Source organism: Agelaius tricolor, unplaced genomic scaffold (genome assembly GCF_023055355.1).
Source record: "Agelaius tricolor isolate 1412-34295 unplaced genomic scaffold, bAgeTri1.0.p SCAF_2, whole genome shotgun sequence".
In the NCBI taxonomy this organism is placed as follows: domain Eukaryota; kingdom Metazoa; phylum Chordata; class Aves; order Passeriformes; family Icteridae; genus Agelaius; species Agelaius tricolor.
Window position 1 is genome coordinate 36,550,693 of NW_027269262.1, and position 11,950 is coordinate 36,562,642.

At 40.6% G+C, this 11,950-nt stretch overlaps 1 long non-coding RNA gene across 1 annotated transcript; it reads left to right on the forward strand.

The window, feature by feature from the left end:
- The first annotated feature begins 215 nt into the window (after nt 1–215).
- Nucleotides 216–10,803, forward strand: LOC139600622 (uncharacterized). The gene is made up of 3 exons (XR_011682625.1): nt 216–329; nt 674–738; nt 10,519–10,803. It is a non-coding gene; the product is annotated as an uncharacterized lncRNA (long non-coding RNA).
- Nucleotides 10,804–11,950: the final 1,147 nt, after the last annotated feature.

The following is an 11,950-nucleotide window of genomic DNA, read 5'->3' on the forward strand; positions in this document are numbered from 1 at the left end:
GAGGGTTTGCAGGCACATCTGCAGAGTGAGAGGAAGATTCAATAACAGCGTGGCTACCTTCATTAGTTTTAAACTAATTCACATGCTAGTGCTTGGTGTATTGCTTAAATGTGTCTGATTGTTCACCTGTAACATGATAATATTTTCTCCCTCATAGGAGGGTGAAGCTGAGGGCTCATGAGCTTCTCCCTGACAGTTCCTGCTCCAGCTGTGCTGAAGATGTGCACACGCCAAAATGCACGTGTGCCTGTAGCCGAGGAGGGAGGACTAACTACACTGCCAAATACTCTCTTAGCTGGAAAGAAAGCTGCAAGCCTGAGAATTGTAAGGTGGGTGCTGCTTGCCCTGCCAGCCAGAACAGAGGGCTAATGCATGGGGGTGGATGGAGCCTGGGTGTAACCACACAGAATTTGCCGGATAGCTCCATCCCAGGGTGGTAACAGCATTGAAATTACTTGATGGACACTATTTTCCTTATTATTACTTTAATGCACCATTGTGTACATGGTCCTGTACCATAAAAGAGTAACGCAAGCAAAACACAGGCCTTATATATGCAATTACATCCACTGCAGCTCAAAAAGAAGACAATTAGCGGAGTGCATTCCCCAGAAAGCCATCCGCAGAGGTCAGAGTTCGGGAGTAACATTTCCTTTCTCATCTCTCCCCCCAGAAAACTAGATATTACCAGCATCAAATCATCCACAGAGCACTCTAACTAAAAGGAGAACATTATGGGTAAGTAGCAGGCACTGTAATTGCCTAAACAAACAGAGTTTAGGCAGAAAAACTGTAATTCTAGTGTTTCTAGCCGGTGGTTGTGTTTGGGGGTTTTTTTGGTTGGTTTGCTGGTTGTGTGGTTTTTTGTCTGTTTTGTTGCATGCTTTTTTGTCTGTTTTGTTGCATATTTTTTTGTAAGTTTTGGGTTGGGTTTTTGTGGTGTTTCTTTTGCTGTATCTAATGCTAATAAATAGCATAATGCAGAAAATGCTGCCTTGATTTATTGACAAAATTAAAATATGAAAGTGCACCTTTTACTAAAATTACAGTTCATGGCTGCTAACAAGAAGATGAGGAATAAAAAAGATTTGGACTCCCAGATTTGAAACTAATCTCGTATTTTGAATATTGAAAGCATTTATGGCGCTATCTTTTCCCCCATTTTAGTATGTGCTTGTAATGCCCAGCTGGAACTGGAAGTGGCTTAGACAGCCTGAAAGATGTTGTCCTTCCTGCAGGAGTGGAAAGGGAGACCAGAAATACCAGCACTTCTGTATCTCTGCTGAATTTCCAGTCCATTTGAGCAGACAGACATAGTTGTGATGGGGTTTGGCTCAGTGCTTTTGGGGCACTCAAAGTTAGTGATTACCCCCTCCTCTCCAGCTGCCCTATTGCAGAGCTCCTCCAGAAACACTTGGAGGAGGCTCTACCCGTTACTAATGACTGCTGAGCAGCTGCTGCCTTTTGCTTCTTGGTCTGTTCACCACTTGCTGGCTTATGTGAAGAAGATGGCTTGTCCACACCTGGTTTTGGTACAGGAGACCCCACATAGCTGGGAATAGTTCCCCTTTTTATGAGCACATCCTGCAAAAGGACATTGTGGCTCTCATGTAATGTTGGCAGCAAATGTGTTGCTTGCTGTGCTTGGAAGTTCCTTCCATCATTTTGTTTCTCATGTCCACTTTCATTGCAAGATTTTCAGGCTACAGAGTCAACCCCAGCCAGCTTATTCTCAACACCAAGGCTTCTCATTTTGGCTGGTGCTAAGGCATTGCTGTACTTTATATGATTAGTAATAGCTTAATAAGCTTGAGGAACTTGAACCTCCCCTTGTTCACTGTGGTGTTCAGTGTGATTTCAGGAACTGCATCACACGAGTTGTAGGTTTGAAAGAGGCGCTACAGCATCCACCACAGATAATATGATGCTTCTTAGGACTCCTGCCCTGTGTAAACTTCTTCTCATACAAACTGCACAAAATCAGCAGCAGGGTGGGTATGGTAATAAAAGGGAGAAGATCATGGGCTGAGGGGCAAGGGGGAGCTGCTGGAAAGCAGCAGCAGATTTTGTGGAGCTGAAAGCTGGGCAGGACCTTTGGGTAAAATAATAGCACCCACTGTGTTTGTATCAAATGCCATGGGGATTTTCTTTAATGAAAGGCCACACAGCTCCCCGTTTTTTTACCCCACACTGGAATCAAAGGCAGGGGGATAAGAAATACATCTTTAGGTGCAGCTTTTTTGGTCGGATGTATTATAGTGAACACAGTGTTGCAATGTTGCAACTGTGCAACTGTATATTACCTTCCCTTTAATGATACATCTTGTGGTCAGATTTTTGGGGAGCATGATGGCAATTGTGGTGAGCCCCTTCCTAGGCATAGATAATGGCATAACCAGGTCTGCTTGTTTTTAGTCATCACCCCTGTATCTAACCTCTGTGCATGTGTGCATCTAATGACAAAAATGTGTGTTGATAAGCAGCATTTTATGAAAGAGTTATTTGCTTAATATATTATTCTGGCTTAACATCTGCATGTGGATTGGAAACTGTCAGAGCGAAACAGTAATTTTAAAAGGTATGTGACAATATAAAGATGGTGTGAGGTAACCTCCTGAGACAGTCGTGGTGAAATCAGATTGGCAAAAATAAGGGTTGACCTGTTACTTGGAAGAAAGAGGCCAATTTATAACTGTGGTATGTTACTGTGTTAAATAACTCAATTTACTTTTGTTTTAATCTGAACACTTGAAGATCTTAAAAAATTAGTTAGAAGTCATCTGGTCTCTCTGGTTTGTGCTAGTTTAGGATTTTTTTGTTCATTTTCTTTTTTTTGTCTTTTTTTTTTTTTTTGTCTTTTTTTTGTCTTTTTTGAAAGGCAATGTTGGTAGAATATCTCCAAGAAAATGAAGTACCGGCAAGGGGGCAGAAAATTGTGCCTGTTATTTCATGTAGCCAGAGAAAGAAGCAACACCTTGGAGGTGAATGATAGATATTATTATAAAAGAGTTGTAGCTCAGGGCAGGTGAGCGATGTGTTAATGAGGAGCCACCTCCTGCTTTCTGACAGATGACTGTCATTGTTCAAATGCTGCCATCAGATTGATTAATAACTGGGTCATCCTGCCCTGCAGTTGGAGTAGACTGTCTTCATTCTTTTGCTGATTTCTCTAATATGCTGACCTGGAGGTGACCCAATAGAGGTGGAGCTGAGATTAGCATTTCATTTCTTGTAGAACAACAAGAAAAAATTCACAAGGAAGTGGTGGGTGCTGGGGGAACACTAACAAAAAATTCTAAGAATGTTCTTATCCCTAGAGCAACCCCCAAACTTATTCATCATTTATGAATAGGCAGTTTTAGTATTTGATACATTTATATTTTTAATAAAGATTTAAATTAGTCAGGTTCTTTTCTGCAGTGTCAGCTAAACCTAAATGAAAAGATGTATAAGGTCTCTTCAGAACATGCAAAAAAATATAAAGACCTATGTACTGAGGGGCAGGGGAGTGAACTGATATAACATCAAAATTCCTGCTTTGCCTTAATGTCTCTTAATACTCACTAAATTCACTATTAAAAGACCAAATAGTAAACAGCATGCTTTGACAAGTGAGATACAGGCGTATTATCCCAGATGACTGTTATTATGGGGAAAGAATGGCAATTCTTCTTCAAGATTTGTGTAATTTTCTCTCTTTTCTTGATTTAAACTCTTCTGAAAGCAATGGCATGGCGAGTTTACCTTTCTCCTTGTCATATGTTGGCAAGGTGTGATGGCTCTCATCTGCTTTGGGAGCATGGAGCACAAGATAATAGTCAACTTGAGCCAGAGGGATACTTGCAACTAATTAGGATTCAATTTTCAGACTTTTTGGAACATTGCTTTGGCTAAAAGTTACATGAAAATATCCTTCAAATAGCTTGTGAAATTGGCTCATTTCTGGCACTCTTTTAAAATTACCAACCCTTCAATTACATGGACCAGCTCCTCAATTTGAGACTTTTCTATTTAAATGCAACATTTGCAACATTTTTCAAAAATACCTGCTATTCCTTCCATTCTTCCTGGAGAGTCCCCCCCTCCCTCCTCCTTTCTCATTACTTACAAAAGCAACCAAGCCTTTCTATCCTGAGACACAGCAGAGCAGAAGGCTCCTGTGGAATGTGGCTGACCAGGTGAACAGACCTAGAAGTGTTCCCATTTGATCACGTGTGCTCTGCTCATTTGCACATGCCATGTAGAGCACCTTCAGCTCAGTTAAAGCATTAGGCCACTTCTGAATTAGTTTTTGTTTTGTTTCTACAGAGGACAACCTTCCCCTTTTACGTGAGGCTTATGTTTTCAGGTATAAGCAGTGAGGAGCCAAAGCCAATAATTATCAGCTTCAAAAACAACTTCAAATCTCCACACTGAATCATGATTTGTGCTTGAAACACATTTGGCTTTACAGCATGCAAGATTGCTTTATGCTCACAAAATACATAACTAGAGGCTAGAACAAAACAAAACCCAGTAGAAAAAGAAACAAGAGGTTTGTCAAAAACAAAATGTACCCAGCTGTTCATTTTTAGTACTTAATGTATGTAGCACCATAGTTCAAGCTACTTCTGTACTGTGGAGCCATTTTTGAACAGTTATCTCTGCCTGCAGAATGTTCCTTAAAACGAGAAGGAAAACCTTAATGTAGGTCATACCTCTACAAAAATTAAGGGGTTTTGGGCATGGAAGATTCCAGATAGAAATACTAAATCATTTCCCCTTTACCTAAAGCTGCATGAGTGTAAAGTATTCACCACATCCTGTGCAATGTATACAACCTGGTTCTTCATTCAGTGCTGTGAGATCACCCCATGTCTGACATGCAGTTTTGGTAATCTGGCATTACTTTTGAAGTAGCTTCAACTTGGAAACATTGGATCTGCTCATTAAAAACTAAATGGATGCAAAATTTGAGGCAGGCATTGCTGTCCTCTTGTGCAAAACAGTGGCTCCCAAACAACTCAGTTTGTGTAAAACAACAACCAGGGCAGTTATTTTGCTATTTTAAGAATAATACTTAGCATAGGGCTTCCATGAAGTCCAGGAATAAGCACATTATTTGGAGGAACATTTGAAGGGGTGCCTTGGAGTTCTTTGAGGGGAGGTGAGCTTCTGAGCCTCTTGAAATAACTGCTATGGAGATTCTCCATTTCAGTTTAGCACACTGTTAAATCTATTCAGCTATATCAGGGCTCTGTTTAAGTAACATTAAAAGTTGACTTTAGACCCATAAAAGCCAGGAAACTCAGTGTTAAGGCTGAAAACTGAAAATCCTGGCTGTAGCTCTGCTTTTGGCCCAAGGCCTTTTACCAAAATAATAACAATCTTGCAAAAAAAATCTGCATTAAGGCTGCAGTGGCACACTAGATTTCAGATTCCACTATGGCCTTTTTTCTTTATTGCACCCTTCTCTGCAGTCACTTTTTAAACTCTTTTTTGTTACAGCAAACTTTTCTCAAACACTGCTCCAAATACCTGCGGTAACCAATACCTTTCTGGGTAGGTGGAATTGTGATATCAAAGTAATGGCTGTGAAATGGCAAATATCTTTTCAGCAATGCCCACTTAAAGACCTTTAAAATTCCTATCTTGGGATGTGTGTTGACAAACTGGTGTACCATGGTATCTGAAGTGACAAACTGGTGTGCCATTGTATTTGTAAAAATACTTTTTTCATGTTATCTAGTTTTGTTCCTTCTACTTAAACCATAATTCAGAGATGAAAGAGATTATTTAGAAGTTCCAGAAAGAAGCAGAGAAAAAAAAAGCAGTTTTCAGGGAGATAGCTGAATTGTGGGTTCCTGGTAAATAGGAGGTGTTTTTGATTTCAGTAGTGGGAGAGGAAAGTCAGCACTGGGTGAAGAGCAGAAGTGGCAAGATGTAGGCTGTGGAGGATTCAGAATAATCTTGGGTCCTGTTTACAGCCAGTCTTGCAGTCTTGCAGCCCCTCTCAGCTTATTTCAGCTTCTCTTACTGAAAAGATTTTTATCCAAAGAAATGTGGGGAAAAAACTTAACAGATGATTTTATTCTCAGGTCTTCCAAGATGGTTTGTTTAACCTGACACTTTCTATATAGGCATTGCAACCACAAGCTGAAATGGTGTAAAGGGGGACAGTGTGTGGAACCTGACCTCAACATTGGAGTCTCTTAGCTAGTAGTAACTAGCTAAGTATTTGTTTCTGTTTTCATGAGGAAATTGATTTGGCATATTTAACATTGTTTCTTTATTTTATAGGTAATGGACTATTCCCATAGCTCTGTTAAAAAATAGTGTGTGTATATATATGTGTATATAAATATATATAACTGTATATATATATCTTGCAGATTTACTGCTCTGCTGTTTCACTAGGGATACACTTAATGTGACATAAGTCTCTGGATATGACAATTAAATTCACATGACCCACAGACTACCTCACAACCCAAAATTGCCCTTTGCATATTATGAGAGAATAGTAATTATCCTCTAATCACTTATTAAATCTGCTTTTCCAATGAAACTTTGTCTTTCCATGGCCTAAAAGATGGTGTTTGTAACAAAACCCAGTAATGTCACAGTGCCCATTATCTGTACTTCTGCTAAATATGCTCAAAAGAACAGTGTACTGTTTTTTCTTCATCACAAACTTATTGAAACAAGAGAACCTTTAGTTGAGAAGAATCTTATATGCATATAAATGCTGAAGTAACTTCACAAATGGATCATTTGGTGTGGAGAATAACACTGCATTGGAATAGCATTGAATTAGGATGTTTGCTGTGTGTATGGATATCTCATCCCAGATAAATGTGAGTCTCTGTCCCAGTGTTGATGAAAGTGATCATTTTTTTTTTTTAAACTATTGATAGGGTGTGGATGAGCAAAAGCAATAGGGACCCTCTAAGCTCTGAATTTGCCATTACATTGTGGTTTTGGAGAGTTCAAGTTCTTGAGAAATTCAAAGTCCTGCTTGGTCACTGTATTGTTACAAATTTTTAATATTATTGCTATAAGCTGGAAGTGCAAGAGCATGGTCTTTTCTGCATTATGCTTTAAATGCCCAGAGCCTCTAAAATGAGAGATTGAGGCTTGGCTGAGTCAACTCAACATTTCATTTTGCTGAAGCAGATAAATACACTTTCATTAAATTTACTATGGGAAAATCTTTCAAAGCTAGGTCCCATGGCACTTTCGGTGGTAGCAGATTTCTGCACGAGAGTTTTTGGCCAAGGTCACTATGTACTAGCTGTCCCCTTGACTGCCATTCTTCATCCCAGAGGTGACTGAATTTCAGTGATGGGTGAAGTAATTTTTCTGCTTTAACTTAGGATATCTTTGGACACAAAGTCTAAAATAAATGTAAGATATAATTAAACACACACTGCAGAATTCTTTATATGGGGGAAGGGATAGATAACCTGTCTGTATCAATCTAACTTATAAAGGAAGTATGTTAAGCCATGCTTTCTTTCTTCCTTTGTGTTTTTTTCAAACTTTCTTTCTTTGTGTTTTTTTCAAACATTTTTTCTAAGGGACAATCTTTTCTAAGATCTGCCTTAGCAGATCTTAAAACTAGTAGGGAGATCTCCAGATCTGCCATACAAATAAAACTGTTTTATTATCCTTCCTATTTCAGGGCCAACTATGATAGACTCCAGTTTGCCCAAACATGTAATTCATGACTAAATGAAGGTCATCACCTGTGTTCAAAAGTCCAGACTGACCCCTTCTAACAAGGTCAGGAAGGTAGAGCACTAAATCCCTCACCAAACTCTTAAGTTTGTTTTCATCTTCCACCAGGCAGTTAGATCAGCACTGCAGCCTTTACAAACAGCAGTGGGAAAGAAGATTCAGTGTTAAAAGTAAAAGCAAAAATGAAAGTTGCCATTGGGTGAAACTACTGTGTTCTGCAGGCTTGTTTGTGACTGAACCAAGGGTGTGAAATCTGAATATGGTTTTTGACCCTTCTCATAACTGCAGGGGAGAAATTGTCTAGTAAATAAACATAAAACCCAGGAGAGCTCCTTTTCCTATTAAAAACTACCTGTGTTACACTGGATAAATTCTCTATGGAAGCATGCACCAAGTCCCTGCTTGGAGAAAAGGAATGAAAAAGCACTTCCCTTGTCTAGAGAGCTGAGGAAAACTACACTAAATACACTGCACCTTTAGACTCTGATGAGGAGGGACAAATGAAAGCCTATATTTAGAATGCTAATGTGACTAAGATTAACCTCGACTGAGGTTTTAAATTGGGATCAGCTACAGCTGCAACACCTGGATCACAGTTTCACTGGAGTTCAGGGCTTAGGGGAATCAGACTGCTTTGGCTTGGGCCCCCTACTGCAGTATGGAAGGTTTTTCACTAAGCTGACCCGGAGTCTTTCAGGCTGGACCCTCTGTCACTCTGATTTCATGCTGTGGCAGATGTGGTGGTGATGCAAAGCTGGACAACACAAGCACATCTCAAAAGAAGAAAGCTCCCTAAACAAGACGTGCTTATGCCTACATGCTCACATTCATGGTAAATTGGGAACTCACAGCAGTCACTGTCTCAAAGCAGAGCTAAGACCATATATTTTACATTTATACCATCACTATTAACAGCAAATATGAATGAGGAAAGATAGGGACACTAAGAATACAACCCCTCTATCAATTCACTCAGGAAACTTAGTTTTCCTTTTCTTGAGCCTGAATGCAATTAGACACATTATTTTGAAAACTTTTGAATTTAACCCCAAACTCACCCTCTCTATATCCTATTGTTGGTTCATGGTAACAATTCAGATGCAACCAGTGATCCCTTGGGAGGGGCCTGTTCAGCACAAAGTCCATTTTCACACATCAGCCTGCAGGGCAGGTTTAGACTGCAAGTCCCCAAATCATCGTTGTCACACAACTTCCCAGCACCTCTGTTAAGTATTTTAACCTGTGTCTACCCACACTCAGCAAATGTTTGTGGGGACCCATTCAACATGGGAATGAACCATACCCATGCTGAGCTTTTACTGCTGGTGGGAGTGCTCTATTTCTCTCTTCCCAGGAAGAAGGAAAGACACTTAGTGAAGAACAGCAAGAAGAAGCTGTAGGCTATTTTTGTGCCTGAAATTTGTCCTGCCTTACTAACTTTCCATGTTTAATGTCCACTAATAGAATCCTGTTAGTACCCCCTCCTGTTTCCCACTTCCATGCTGCAGCACAGACACTATTGTGCTGCCAGCTTTACTTCTTGAGATAGTAAATGGAGTGGAGGTAGGCAAGGAGCATGAGATGACATTCTCCATGGCAGAGCTCTGCCTGCCCACCCTTGCCCTCTGACAAACTGATAGGGCATTGCCAACCTGCTCAACAGACTGGGTTTGAGCTGGAGCATGAAGACACAGCCCAGCCTGAACCCCCAGAACAAAGCCTTGGTTTTGGCAGTCTGGAGGATGAGGCTGGCACCACATGAATGAGTGGAGCAGAGGCACTCATGTGAAGCCATGCATGCTGTCATCAGGCTGGGATTATCTAGGGGAAAGGTGTAGTAAGGGCCCGTGCCTCAAACAGCTTGCAATTCAGACCCACTCTTTCAATGTCCATAAAATCCTCCCCAGCCTTTTAAAAGTGCTCACATGGATCTCTTCTCCAGGGCATGGGAGTTCCTCAGTGCAAGACCCCTCTAATATCAGGAAATACTCTATTTATCCTGCTCAGTGGTGGGGAAGCCAAGACAGGAAGACACCAGGGCCAGGAGTCATGCTGGAGGGCTGTGAGGGAGCAGCAGTCCTCCTGCTCACCCAGCCATCTCCACCTAGCTCTGGCTGCACCCCAGCAGCTCCCAGAGGCTGATCTCAGCCTGGCTCCTGTCCCACTCTGTGTCCCAGTGCACCCTGTCCATGGCCACTGTGTCTGAGCCCATGGCAGCAGCTGGCAGCAGCCGTTGGTTACGGGGTCTGGATCTTGTGCTCTACCCAAACCCGGCACACATTCATTTGCAAGAATCAAGCAGGAATATTTCAGCATTGGCACCAGCTCTGGGTAGGCTTTCAGACAAGAGATTTTTCCCACCTGCATGTTATAAAACCATCCTAAATGGAGACTGTAATCTCCCAACATTAAACAAATGAGGAAGCTGCATTCTGAAACTCATAAGTCGCCACCAGCCTTTACCAAATAATAACAATTGCATTGCTGATGGCCCTGTCTCTCGCTGTTAGCATGCTGAATGACAGGGAGTAGTGTGTGCTAGTAAGAGTATCTCATTTGTTCCAAGTACTGCAAGCATTCCTGCAAATCCACAGAGGCTCTTCATAATCTTTTGCAGGTGGTCAGATTTTAAATATTAGAAAAAAGTGAACTAACGTATTAAAACAGGAAGATAAGCATTTCCTTTGTTTGTTTTCTGTTCATTTGCTAAAGCAATGCATCTTATTTGTGTCACCTATTAGCTAGTTTCATAATATCCTGATGGACTGATGAATTTTTTTTTTTAATTCTCATTTGCAGATCCAAAAAATCCAAGCTCTCACAGAGAATAGACTGGAAAAGCAAGATAACTACTTCCCCAACAAAGCCTGATATCTTCTAGGAACAATGACAGTAAGATTTAATCTGAATAAGTAGCAAGATTTTAAAATGTGGGATAGAGGTTATACAGATAAATACTATTTTTCCCAGCAGGTATGCACAAGGGGATGGGCTGCCTATTGGTAATTACTAGAAAATTGCAATCCAATTGATATGGCTTATGGGCTTCTACCTGATTCACATACAAAGGAATCACACAGGCATTACATGTCCAGGGGGCCATGCTGAAATCTTGTTTAAAGTGCTGTGACTTGGGTACAAAGGAATCTCTTAATCTCTACCTTATCTCTTCATCAAACTGCTTAAAAAATCTACTTAGGACAGATGATCCAATACAAGGCCAACATGGATGGAAAATGTACATTACAGTGGTCAATTTTTCTCTTTGAAAATGCTTAAAACATAATCCTTAAAAAATATCCACCTCACCTTCATGGAATAGACCCACTAGAAAGAATTATCAGGATTTCTGGTTAGTTTGCATTTATTTTCATTCAGCTGTTAGCCACGATGTCAAATATCCTTTCTGTTTATCTGTGAGCATGGTTTTCTCCATGACCAGGGGGAAGGAGTGATTGGGTGTGGATTTTGCATGTGATAGTCACAGGTATATGTCTTTTCCATTCCCCCTTGCTGTACTCTTTAACTTAATCAGACATATCTGATACATTTATTTCTCTAGTCTTTCATCTGACATATGATGCACCCAAAAAAACTCATTAGCTAAAGTTTATTCCAGAAGTTGGTAAGGAATACAGTTTCTGGAATAGCCAAGCTACAAAGGGCAAACTGAAAGAAAATGGTGCATTAATAATACCAACAACAACAACAATGACCACCACCACCAGGATTAGTTCTCTGTTGATAGAGAAAATGGAAAATATCTTCCCCTTTAACTAATGATTTTGTAGAAACCATTGCCATATTTTTCTTGCAATTTAACTATGAAAGGAAGGTAGAGATCTTTATTGCTTCCTGTACTTATTTTTCCAGAGATTTGAGTGACATTCCAGAGCCCTGAGAATGGTTAGCATGCTGAGGCCAATGCAGTATATTGAATTTTTAGTTTTAAGAGAGGCTGGCGATGTATGTGTGAAGAGCCCTTTTCTGAAACCCTCTGGGCACTTGGGGCCTGTTAAGACCTTTCTTGTTTCTTTCTATTCTCATGTATCATCATTTGGGGTTATGCAGGATGCTCTGGGAAGGCAAACCTCAGGCTGAAGGTCAGGCCCTCCCTGGTGAAGCAAAATTGTTGCTGCTGCTGAGGTGTTTGCAGGAAATCAATATGGCTGCTAAAGTGCCTTTGCTTAGGAAGGCTGCCTAAGTAGCCTTTCCCTCATCTCTAATGGCA